This window comes from Meles meles, chromosome 5 (genome assembly GCF_922984935.1).
Source record: "Meles meles chromosome 5, mMelMel3.1 paternal haplotype, whole genome shotgun sequence".
Lineage (NCBI taxonomy): Eukaryota > Metazoa > Chordata > Mammalia > Carnivora > Mustelidae > Meles > Meles meles.
Window position 1 is genome coordinate 74,899,694 of NC_060070.1, and position 13,738 is coordinate 74,913,431.

General features: G+C 36.4%; 1 pseudogene; it reads right to left on the reverse strand.

Moving 5' to 3' along the window:
* Nucleotides 1-8,056: 8,056 nt before the first annotated feature.
* On the reverse strand, nucleotides 8,057-12,986 carry LOC123942159 (annotated as a pseudogene).
* Between the last annotated feature and the right edge of the window lie 752 nt (nucleotides 12,987-13,738).

Here is a 13,738-nt window from a genome sequence, read left to right on the forward strand (position 1 = left end):
GAGCCGGGCACTCAACAGACTGCACCAGCCAGGTGTCCCTACCTGTTTTTTAGTATGGATGCTTCCTTAAATCAAAGAAATACATGGATCCCTAGTGTGGAATTTCAAAAACCCACTCACATGAGACACCAATTTTTGAGAAACAGTAAGGCCTTCTCATTTTCCTTGAAATCTCTCCATATTCAGAATGTAGTCACAGGGCTCACTTGCCGGCAATTCTAGGTTAACATTCTCCTACATCATGGAGCGGTCTCCCTATCCCATTAGGTAGGCCACATGGTTTGAATGGGAGCTGTTATGTTATTTCAGATCTGATCTCCAAGTCCCAACATCTCTTGTGATATTAACTAGTCCAGGATTCAGCACCAGACTCAGGCTGGGTTAGTCATGGCACTATGGGCTCTTTGCCTTGGCTGAATACACCAGGGGTAGTCCTATGACCTAAAAAGAGTAACTCAGTATCCTTTCCTGGGGCTTTATTCAAATTAGAATTGGGGAAAGCCAGACAGTGCCTCCTAGTAGAAGGAGAAGCAACATGTGGGATACAGGTGCTAGGGAGCAGAGCAAGGAGGCAGCCTCTAATAGGAAGAAAATGAAGCTTAAAAAACAGAGAAGCAGAGGCAAGAGGCTGGGATAGAGAGTCCTGGAAGTGTTCATGGCTCAAAGATTGTTTAAAACTCTCCTTTAATCACGTTGGACAACAAGGTGTCCCTCCACTAGATCCCCCTTTTTGCCTCAGGTAGTTTGGATTATCGTCACTTTAACGAAAGGAACTCTTACTAACCCAGGTAATTGCTCCTTCTATCAAAAGTGTAGCTGAGTGTAAATTGTCATCCCATAATCTGTTTGGGTTTAATTCTCACAGTAATGGGTGTAATACCAAAAAAGACTCACCCAAAAGGTAAGACAAGGAGTTAATATGTTCAAAGGTTATGGTTCATCAGGATGAGTTAGAATGTTGAAGGGATGCATGCCCCCAGAAATGCCAAGCACTTTGCAAATGGGTGCATGGCTTCAAGAACAGTAAGACTAAGCACTTCAAACGTTCTGCTCCTTGGGATTTCATTAGTTTAGAGATAGGTGAGTCAGAGTGACTTGACGTCATTAATTTATAAGGGTCCTGATTTCAATCCCTGTACACCAATTAGTTAAACATATATTTCCCAGATATGTAAACTCAGAAATTCAAGACTAAAGGGATTTCAGTAGACTTAGTTCTTGTGTGAAATCAATCCTAAAGCAATAAACCAATTCAGATGACCTCTTCCTCTGGTTCTTTCTCTTTCCTTCTTTTGTTCCAATGGAAATAGTGTAGGATCATGAGATTCCATTATACCAATGTGCTGCCTGCAAAAGCAGAGTCCTAAAATAAGAATGTGACTGGGACATAGGACCAGAGAGGAAATGGAGACTCATTTATTAGTTTTATGCCTCTTTTAAACACAGAAAGGGCATACTCTAAACTAATTAAGAACAGTATGGAATCTTTCCTCTACTGATGAATATACAGATCAAATTACAGTTAGCTGATACGTGTAGGAATAACATAAAAAATAAAAGCATGGTTTAAAAAACACTGTTTTTTTAATTACTGAAAAAATTTCTATTCATTCAGTTTTTCTGCATCATTGCAGTAAAGTGTACTATGGGTTCAAAATGATTTTTTAAAAAGTATTTTTAAAAAGTATTAGACCAGGACTGAGACTAACCCTCCCCACCCCATACACAGAAGGGTCACTTCTCACAAACAAGCGTGACTTCCTAAATTCTTCCTTTGTGGGAATGGCCCCAGTACTTTACACTTCTCAAAAGATTACGGTATTAGGTGTGTCCATGAAATGCTCCTTCCCTCTACCCACTATTAGTTAATGCAGTCATTTACTTTTTTGTCCCATTTGATTTTTTTTACTTTTTCTTTGCTTTTGTAACTATTTTCCTCAACAATATACTAGTGATTAGATTGGATATTGTCAATTCCTTGCTTATTCTGATTTTGTCTTCTGAAATTTATTATGCACTTTGATTATCAGGTAATTTCTGCTCTTTTCTTTCAGTGTCCATAGCATATGTCTGTGGCTTTCATATTAAAACAAAACTCGGGTTAGTATTTGAAAGCTCCACCAATTCTTTTTTATTTATTCAAACATTCTTTTATTTTTCATGTAGTCATCCAAACAAGACTATAATTGAGTGTTTACCAAAACTTCTGTCCTGAGTCCTAGGGATGCAGCTATTATAGAAAAAAAGCTCTACCATCACGGAGCTCCTACACTGGTGTAGGAAGGCAGACAAGAGACAAAGAAACTAATAGAGCATGTGATGGGTGGAGACAAGTGATATGAAGAAAAAAATAAAGCAGGATAAAAAGGATAGAGATTACTGTGTGGGAACAAATTTACACAAAGAAGTCAAAGAATATCCTGACAGTCAAAGAAGGTGACATTGGAAAAAAGAGCAGTAAGAGGTGGAGAGATGAGGCAGGCAGTGGTTTGGGGGAAGAGCATTCTTTTTTTTTTTTTTTAAGGATTTCTTTTGTTTTTTTTAAAGATTTTATTTATTTATTTGACAGAGTGAGATCACAAGTAAGCAGAGAGGCAGGCAGAGAGAGTGAGAGGGAAGCAGGATCCCTGCCGAGCAGAGAGCCCGATGTGGGACTCGATCCCAGGATCCTGAGATCATGACCTGAGCCGAAGGCAGTGGCTTAAACCACTGAGCCACCCAGGCGCCCCGGGGAAGAGCATTCTTGACAGAAAAGAAACAATGTTCTAAAAATCATGAGTCACGAGTGCATTTCAGTGTTTGAGGAAGAGCAAGGAGGCTGTGGTGAAAGGGGATAGTGGGAGGAGAGTGGGAAAGAGGGAGTGAGACCTAATACAACTACATCCTGTCAGCTGTGTGAGCCACATGTATATATGTTGTGGGTTTTACTCTGAGAGAGCAAGCCATTTTAAGTTTGAGCAGAGGAGAAACATGATCTGACTTTTAATTGAAAAGATGCTTCTGGTCATGATATGGACATTACTTACATCAGAAAGAGAGCAAGGGTAGAAGCATTTCCTTTTCCAACAGTTAGAGGATAGATTCAGTCTGTGGATGAGGCCCTGGGAAAACCTACATACAAAAGCTTCATTTCAGCCCTGGAAGTCACCACTCTCCTGAAAGAGAGTAACACTGATGAACTTGACACTGAAGCATTCATTATCAAGTGTGGACCCTAGGACAGGAAACACACACACACAGAAAGACAAATCAGGTACGTATTCTGTCAGTTCTGTTTAATGAGTTTTAAAAATTTTAGTTGACTGTCAGTATTTATTTTAAAATGTTTGGAGTTTGGTTATAAATCAGCAAGACATATTCCTCTAAATTTCATGTAATTAGGTTATATAGGGTAACAACAAAAGAGTCATATAAATTTAATGTCTGTTTATTGATTTCATAGATTATGATAGCTTAATACAATTTTCTTTAGATCCTAAACATTTTATGCATTGATAAATTTTTTTTTTTAAGATTTTTTTATTTATTTATTTGACAGACAGAGATCACAAGTAGGCAGAGGGGCAGGCAGAGAGAGAGAGGAGGAAGCAGGCTCCCCACAGAGCAGAGAGCCCGACGCGGGGCTCGATCCCAGGACCCTGGGATCATGACCTGAGCCGAAGGCAGAGGCTTTAACCCACTGAGCCACCCAGGCGCCCCTGCATTGATAAATTTTAAAACTCAAGAATTATTAATCAAGCAAAATAATCATAGCATTAATTTGAATTTAAAGTTAGAATACATGGATAAAATCCTAACAAATGAGCATAAATCAAAAAATCAGAAACAAGAAAACTATATGGTTATGATCATATTAAAATTTTGAAATTACTGTTGCTCAACAAATTAGAATTTTTCATCTTTAGTTCACTAATTAAACATTGGGAACATTCAGAAATGTTGGATTAAAGATTTCAAGAATTATTTGCAAAAGCTCTAGAACTTCCTTCCTTGCATCTGTCTTCATTAAAATTTTCCATGCAGTCAATGAAAATAAACCTGGAAAAGATATAAAATTATTACATGTAAATTCAAGTTAATACTTAGTTGTTAAAATGTTTATTTTAAATAAAACTATGTATTTTGTGGGGTGCCTGGGTGGCTCAGTGAGCTAAAGCCTCTGCCTTCAGCTTGGGTCATGATCCCAGGGTCTTGGGATGGAGCCCCGCATTGGGCTCTCTGCTCAGCAGGGAGCCTATTTCCCCCCTCCCTCTCTACCTGCCTCTCTGCCTACTTGTGATCTCTCTCTGTCAAATAAATAAATAAATAAAATCTTTTTAAAAAAAACTATGTATTTTGCATATAAAAATTATGTATTTGTTCCTTGATAATTATACACATGAAGTTTTTAAATTTAAAATTCATTGACAAACTCATACAAAAATTAATTAAGGAATACAAATAATCAGAAAACTAAGAAAGTGCACAAACACATCAAAAGAATTGTAAATTCATCAACAAAACTAAAAGGCAACCTACACAATGGGAGAAGATATTTGCAAATGACATATCAGATAACCCAAAAGTCAAATAATCTATTCAAGAAATGGGTGGAAGACATGAACAGACATTTCTCCAAAGAAGGCATACAACTTCATGTGTCTAACAGACACATGAAAAAATGTTCAACATCCCTAACCATTAGGAAAATACAAATCAAAACCACAATGAGATACCACCTCACACCAGGCAAAATGGCTAAAATGAACAAGTCAGGAAACAACAAACACTGGCGAGGTTGTAGAGAAAGGAGAACACTCTTTACACTGTTAGTGGGGATGCAAACTGGTACAGCCACTCTGGAAAACAGTATGGAAGTTCCTCAAGAAGTTAAAAATAGAACTACCCTATGACCCAGAAATGGCACTACTGGGTATTTATCCCAAAGATACAGATATAGTGAAAAAAAGGGGCACGTCCACCCCAATGTTCATAGCAACAATGTCCGTGGTAGCCAAACTGAAAGGAGCTGAGATCTTCAACCAATGAATGGGTAAAGATGTGGTTCATGTATACAATGGAATATTACTCAGCCACCACAAAGGATGAAATCTTACTATTTACAATTTACAATGACATGGCGGAACTGAAGAGTATTATGCTGAGCAAAATAAGTCAATCAGAGAAAGACAATTATCATGTTTTCACTCATATGTGGAATGTAAGAAACAGTGCAGAGGATCATAGGGAAAGAGAGGGAAAACTGAATAAGAAGAAATCAGAGAGGGAGAAAAACCATTATAGACTCTTAACTATAGGAAACAAACTGAGGGTTGCTGGAAGGATAGGCGGGTGGGGGGATGGTGTAATTGGGTGATGCTCATTAAGAGGGGCACATGATGTGATGAGCACTGGGTGTTATATGCAACTGACGACTTATTGAACTCTCTATCTGTAACTAATGATGTACTATGTGTTGTACTATATGTTGTATAATGATGTACTATATGTTGGCTAATGAATTTAAGTTAAAAAATTAATACAACAGTGAGGTAGCATTTTCTACATAAGAAACTAATGTAAGTTAGAGAAATTGCTATATGATAGCAATTTAGAGAAAACAAAAACCTTAATTCAGCTTTATGACAAAACGAAACTCCTGAAAACTATTTTAAGTATCACTCAGCAATATATGACTCACTGACTTTAATTCATTTCTTCTCTACAAATTGATTGGTAAAATAATAAACTCTGCCAAGAAAAACATGCATAAAATACAATTGTTACATTATTACCATTAGTTTATAACAGAAAATAATTTCTACAGTTATAGTAAATTTATTAAATGAAACATTACATATCCTTTAAACAGAATGAGTTGGATCAATACACCCTGATATCAAAGAGCGTCAAGAAAATTTTCTAGTAAAAAAATGTAGTGCAAAGCAGTGAGTATGATTTCATTTGTGCAAACAGCACAGGTCTTATTTATCCATTTGTATACACTGTTTTATGTCCAAACACAATTTGCACCACTTTTGAAAACTGGTGAAGAGCCAAGAGGTATAAATGAAGAGAGGTGGGGAAGAAGATTTTAATTGTCATTTAATGTATTGATGCACTTAGACTTTTTAAGTTTGACTACATTATAGTTTAAGATAAATCAGTAAAAGTAACAATTTAAAAATAAAGAAAAAATAAAAGTTTTAAAAATGATTTTTGAAGAGAAGAAATATTTCAGGTTAGATCTGTTAACATACGAGAATTAATAGTTTGAAAGTGTCCAGAATGCTTGGTCCCAGATCTACTTCTGTTTTCTTCCTACACTCTAGGGATGGAAAGATTAATTTCCATGAAGAGCTATTCTCGTTAACATCGTTTAGTCCTTTCCATGGAGATGGAGCATGTTATCTGATTGGAGAGTGAGAGAATTTGGCTCTGGTTTCTCAGTTGGCTAGAGCTAATCTGTTGTGAAGTCCCAAGAACTAAAATAGCTCTTTTTCTCTTCTTTCTGTTTAAACTAGTGAGGAAGTTAGGCTAATTTCATTAATATTGAGTCAGTCAATTTTAATAAAGTACAGATTACTGGTTATTTAAAAATGCATGGGAAAAGACAAATATACAAAGGCATTATCATACAACTGATTTCTAAACTCAATACTTTTGAAATACAAAACAATGATCATTACCCCCAAAAAAATCAGTTTATTGAAACAAATTGATTTTTATGTTGGTCTAAAACTCATTTCACTGTTTCATCTACAAATGTTACTAGGTTTTTCAGTTTCATCTCATATCAGAACTTTGTTTTTTGACATATTTACTTCTCGAAGTATTATGTAGTTATTTCTTGGAGTTAACATCAGCAACTATGAGAAGCTTCTATAAGTCAAGAATTCAGTATAATTGCTGCTTAATAGTTACCACTTTGGTTTACCTACAAAGACTCATGTATTACTGAAAGGTAAATATTAATGGGCAAAATATGGGGGTTGGAGCAGGAGGACTAAGAAAAGATGTTTTCTTTTACTTTGAACCTGCTAAAAAAAAACCCCACTCCATTATTTACCTGGTATTATTGCTGGAGAAGTGGTTTCTGCCAGACCACAGGTCAGCTATATCATTGTTCATTTTATTTCCTTTTCTAAAAGTGGCAGACTTTAACAATTTGATGGATCAACCAAATAAACAGAGGCCTTTAAATTACCATATACTTCAACTCTGAAATAAATTATTTTCTTTTTTTTAAGATTTTATTCATTTATTTGACACAGAGAGAGAAGATCACAAGTAAGCAGAGAAGCAGGCAGAGAGAGAGGGGGAAACAAATTATTTTCTTAACTGGTTTAGCTGCCTTGTGAATGGAAAGGTAGCAAAAGCCACTTTGTTCCCCAATTAGAAAACTGACTCCCAGGCTGTTTGTAAGATGCCCAGAGCCTTCTAACACCAGTCATGACAGTGGAACTTCATTAACTCAGTAACTTAATAAATGTAAAAATGAACTCAATGTGGAGCCAGCAAAAAAAAAAAAAAAAAAGAAAGAAAGAAAAGAAAAGGTAGGGATTGGCTGGTATAAAACAAGAGCGTATATTTCCTTTTAAATAATGCAAGGGGAATATACATGGTAATCAAAACAATCTGTAATAAACTTGTGAAGAGATGATTCTGGTTTACATGTAAGTCTACTTAAACTGACCATGACAAAATGATTGTAAATTTTCTTCTCCTAACATAATCCTTTTCATTACAAGCTAAACTGGTCTTGGTTCCTTATAAATCTGGAATTTCCTTGAATTTATCCATTACACCCTCACTTTATAGCCATTTAGTTTATAAGCTGGGCCTGCCTGGCCTGTCTATAAAGCCTCTCTTCAGAGAGATCCCAGATACATTGAACAGAGGCATCATCTAGTAAAAATCTGCACTTCATAACAGCATGTGAAGAACCAGCAACTGGTCCTCGAATTAAATACCTCTCATTTCACATTATCACAGAAACAGTGCAGTTTACCAACCATTCCTTCCTTACAGAAAACTCAGGAGCTATTATAAAAACTTTGTTCGGCTTCAAAACATTTTAATAGTTATTAATTCCAACCAACCAAACACCATGTAACTTTAGCATTTTTGGAAATAGCAACTCAGGAGAGAAGCTGTGTTTAGGATGAAGTGAATTGGATCATACCTTGTATACAGGCTTGCCAGACAATATAGAATTACTGGAAAAACTGTACAAAACATCCGTGCAGATATAAACTGCATTCCACAGTCCATTGCTCCCAGGGAGTTAGGAGCTTTGCTTCACCCTGGTCAGGAGTTTCAAAAGGTATTTCTTTGATTGCATGCAAAAATCATACATCCCAGAATACGTATAATGTTTGTTAAAATCACTGAAGAAGAGACTACTGAGGAAGACAATACGAAGCAAGCCAACTGCTGACACATATGTCGGCCACCTACCCTGGTTGGTCATTACATGGGTACTTGGATTCACCTCATTTTGGGCAACTCCAACATTTATATTCCCTCCACTGCCCTACTCTGGGCGACTGGCTGAGAGCAGGACCAGCTCTGCAGTGTCTCTTGAAGGCCAAATGTCAATGGTCAGCTCCAGCCGTGGCAATATTTTTTATAAAAGTATTGTACTGATATTTATATATGACAAGGGGGAGAAAAGCACCTGACACAACTTCAGGCACATGGTAGGTGTTTAATAAATAGGCATTAACCCCTTAACTTTGCATGTTAACCACTTTACCTTACATCGCACCCCACTGTGCTCTTTCAATTTAATGCAATAGATTATCAGATTTAAAACCTATTAATTTTTTTTAACTGAGATATAACTGACATATAACATCGTTAGTTTTGCGTGTACAATGTAATTTTATAAATTTAGATATATATATAATAAAAGTCACCACAATAACTTTGGTTAACATCTGTCTCCACACATAGTCACAGATTTTTTTCTTGTGACTAGAACTTTTAAGATACACTCCCTTAACAACTCGCAAATACATAATCATGATATTATTAACTACAGTCACCATATCATACATTACATCTCCATGACTTATTTATCTTATATCTGGAAGTTGTGCCTTTTGACCACCTTTGCCCATTTTACCCACCCCCTACCCCCTATTTCTCAAAACCACTAATCTCTCTTCTTCTATGAGTTTGATTTTTTATAAATTCTGTCTAAAATGAGATCAGACAGTATTTTTCTTTCTCTGACTTACTTCACTTAGCATGAAGCCCTCAAGTTTCATCCATGTTGTTGTGAAGGACAGGATTTTATTCTTTTTAATGGCTGACAATATTCCATTTTATATAATTGATGCATATGTATGAATACATATATGTATACATCACATTTTCTTCCCCCATTATGAACACTTACATTGTTTCCATGCCTAGGTACTGTAAACAATGCTGTACTGAATCTGGGGCTGCATATCTCTTTCTGAGACAGTGACCTAATTTCCTTCAGAAAAATACTCAGCAGTGGAATTATTGGATCATATGATAATTCTATTTTTAATTTTTGAGAACTTCTTACTATTTTTCATAGTGACTGCACCAATCTACTTTCCCCACCAGCAGTGCATAAGGGTCCCCTTTTCTCCACATTCTCCTTAACACTTGTTACTTGTCTTTTTAGTAATAGACATTCTAACAAGTATGAGGTGGTATCTCATTGTGGTTTTCCCTGATCTCTGCATTTTCCTGATGACTGGTGATGTCGAGCCCCTTTACAAACATCTGTTGGCCATCTCTTTGTCTTCTTTGGAAAAATATCTGTTCAGATCTGCCCATTTTTAAATCAGATTGTTTACATTTTGGGGATATTAATTCCCTATCATATATATGATTTGCAAACAATTTCTCCCATTTTGTAGGGGTTTTTTTTTTTCCTTTTTAATTTTTTGTTAATTTCCTTTGCTTCCTTTTTGTTCAATATAGTCCCATTTGTATTTTGTTCTTGTTGTTGCCTTTGCATTTGATGTCTAATTCAAACACTCATCACTAAGATCAATGTCAAGGAGCTTACCCTTTGTTTTCTCCTAGGGGATTATGGCTCCAGATCTCATTGTCAAGTCTTTAATCTATTTGCATTTGAGGTAAAATAATGGCCCAATTCATTCTTTTGCAGGTGGCTGCCCAGTTCTCCCAGCACCATTCATTTAAGAGAATGTCCTTTCCCCATTGTTTATTCTTGACTCCTTTGCTGTAAATTAACTGACCACATATGTGTGGGTTTATTTCTGGTCTCTCTCTTCTGTTCCATTGATCTATATATCTCTTTTTATGCCAGTACCTTACTGTTTTGCTAACTATAGTTTTGTAGTATAGCTTGAAATTTGTAAGTGAGATGCCTCCAGGTTTGATCTTTCTCAAGACTGCGTTGACTACGCAGGGTGTTTTTGTGGTTGAATCCACATTTTAGGATCATTTTATTTCTGTGGAAAACAACACTGGAATTTTAATACATGATGCATTAAATCTGTAGACTGTTTTAACAATATTAATGTTTCTAATTCATGAACATGGAATTTCTTTCCATTCACTTGTGTCTTTTTCAATTTCTTTCATTACTCTCTTACAGTTTTCAGTGTACAGATCTTTCACCTCCTTGATAAAATTTACTTCTAGATATTTTATTCTTTTTGATATAATTGTAAATGGAATTGTTTTTCTTCATTTATAAGTTTATAGGTTATGAACACCCACCATTACATTAGATTATCCTGAATTTAACTGTATTTTACCTTTATCAGAGGGATTTATGCTTTCGTATGTTTTCTTGTTATAATTAGCAACTCTTCTGTTTCAGTTTAAAGAAGCCCCTTTAACATTTCCTATAAAGCCAGTTTACTGGTGCTGAACACTTTCAGCTTTTGTTTGTCTGGAGAACTCCTTATTTTTCCTTCAATTATGAAGAAAAATTTTGCCAGGTATAGTATTCATGGTTGGGAGTTTTTTCTTTCAGCACTTTAAATAATTCATGCTGCCCTTCTGACTGGTAAAATTTCTCCTGAAAAATCTCCTGAGTCTTATGGGGGGAGGGGAGGTTCCCTTGTACAAAATGAGTTTTCTCTTATTGCTTTTAAGGTTCCCTTTTTGTTTTTAACTTTTGACAATTTAATTCTGTATTTTGGTGTAGGTCTTTTGGGGTTCATCTTATTTGGAACCTAGATTTCCTGAATCTGGATGTCTGTGTCCTTCCCAAGTTACAGAAATTTTCAGTCATGATTTCTTTCAATACATTTTCTGCTCCTTTCTCCCTCCTATTTCTGGGACCCTTGCAACATAAGTATTGGTCCACTTGATGTTGTTCTATACATGTATTTAACCTATCTTCATTCTTTCTCATTCTTCTCTCTTTTTGCTCCTCTCATTGGATGAAATCTGCTGTCTTTTTCTCAAGTTCTGGATCCTGTCTTCCACTTCAACCAAACTGCAGTTGAAGCTCTCTATTGAATTTTTCAGCTCTGTTATTATATTTTTTCAGGTCGGTGAATTCAGTTTGGTACTTTCTTTCTTTTTTTTTTTTTAAAGATTTTATTTATTTATTTGACAGAGAGAGATCACAAGTAGGCAGAGAGGCAGGCAGAGAGAGTGAGAGGGAAGCAGGATGCGGGACTCGATCCCAGGACCCCGAGATCATGACCTGAGCCAAAGGCAGCGACCTAAACCACTGAGCTACCCAGGCGCCCCAGTTTGGTACTTTCTTATATTTTATATTTCCCTATTAAAATTTTTCCTTTGTTCACGAATTGTTTTCCTGACCTCAGAGAGCATCTTTGTGACCATTGTTTTGAACTCTTTATCAGGTAAATCACTTATCTCCATTTTAGTAAAGTCTTTTTCTGAGGTTTTATGCTGTTCTATTGTTTGGAATGTATTCCTCTGTGTCTTCATTTTCCTTGCATTTCTGTGCTGGTTTCTATGAATTAGACAAAACAGCCGCTTCTCCCAGTTTTGAAGAAGAGGGCTCTGTATAAAAGATAAATCTTACCATTCAACCCTGCCCTTCCCCTTGGCTGTCTTTCATTTCTTTGTGAGACTGTGTAGTGTGTTCTTAATGGCCCCCAGTAGCTGAAGGTGGGCCAAGACCTATCAGTGTCCCAAAGAGGCAGAGCTCAGTCAACACATGAATGCCAGATGGTTTTAAGCTGGATCCTCAGGTAGCAGTTTTTATTTGTTATAGTCCTATGGAATCCATCAATTTAATTAAGCCCTGTTGGCCATTGGAGTCATGCAATCAAGGGGTATCCTCTGAAAAAAACATGGCACAGATGTGTGTGCAAGTTCTTTTCCAGGAGATACCTTTAATCTGAAACAAAATAAAGAGAGAATGCCAAGATGACACCATCTTGGTATAGAAACCAAGTTCCTGGTTTCTATAGTGTTGCAGTATTAAATTGGAAAGCTGCCCCTCAGTCCATAACTATTAGAATGAACAAACAGCCTTCTTTCATGAAAAGACTGGGTGTGTTTCTGTTTGCTGCCTCTGCTCTGGACCCTTGGGAATTTGCCACAGTGAGTCTGCACAAACCTTTCAAGAATTGTCTCCTAGTTTGCTATAGTTTTCTGGGTCTTGTGGATCCAAGCCGCTGGCTTTCAAAGCTAGATGTTTGAGAATGCATCTCTCACATGGAAATCTTAGAAGTTGGGGTTTGGATGGCTGGATGGATGTGGGGTCCAAACTCATCACTCCTTAAGGAGAAGCTGGGAGTTGTGAGATCTCTCCCTATTCTGTGTCGCTTCACCATGGCTGGGGCTTATGGCAAGATTGTGTCTCAGCCTCTCCTTCCTGCACTGATGTGGATTTTTTCCTCTTTTTCCCAAAGAGTAAGAGTCACTCAGCTAGGTTCTGGATTTCTCTCAGAGTGAACTTTTCTGTCTGTAGCTGTCAGTTTGGTGTCCGTGAAAGGAGTACGCTCAGGAGCTTCCTGTGTCACCATCTTCACTGCAGCTTCTGAGATACCCAAGTTCATTTCCTCTCACCCAACCATATATCATACTTCAGCGAACAGTCGTCCTCATTCAAAGAAAGGAAGAGGTAGTGACCATTGCAGCAAAAGAGTAGGAGGTAACAAACCTCTTGGTCAGGTTAGGGGCAGCAAAAGGGGCTGCTGGCCTCAGTCTTGAATCATGAAATTCAACAAGTTTTTAAAAGCATTTTAAAATTATATTAACATGAATATCAGCTTTTGACAGTTTTAAATCTTCATGCAGTCTTCATTATTCATTTTAAATATCACCCATGTGGAAATAAAGTAAGAAAATCTAGGCAAGCTTTGTTTTCTTATAATTTACACCTAATGTTATCTTTCAACTTAAATATGAACTTTACTCTTAGAATATGTATAGTCAAGGATTAAAACTTGATGCCACTATATATAAAGAGATGGTTCAGAATTTTACATAATTAAAAATTTAAAACTCCATGCCAATTCTTACCATCAGCAAAAATGTTAAAAAGCTATTTTGAAGCCTGAAAAGGTTAATTTTATTTTGTAGATTAAATTTAATGTACTTAGCTTAAGTTTCTTGTGGAAAATCCTTCTGGAGACTAAAAAGTAGCTACATGACACTTTTAAACTTTATTGTAAATGTATACATATGTTTCTATCAAAGATTAACTGAAAATGCTCATTTTAAAGTATCAGTATTTATTTTTCACTCATGCTTTGTTTTCAATATATCTGTTTTCTCTATTCTCTGCTTATTTGAAAACTCCAAGGCC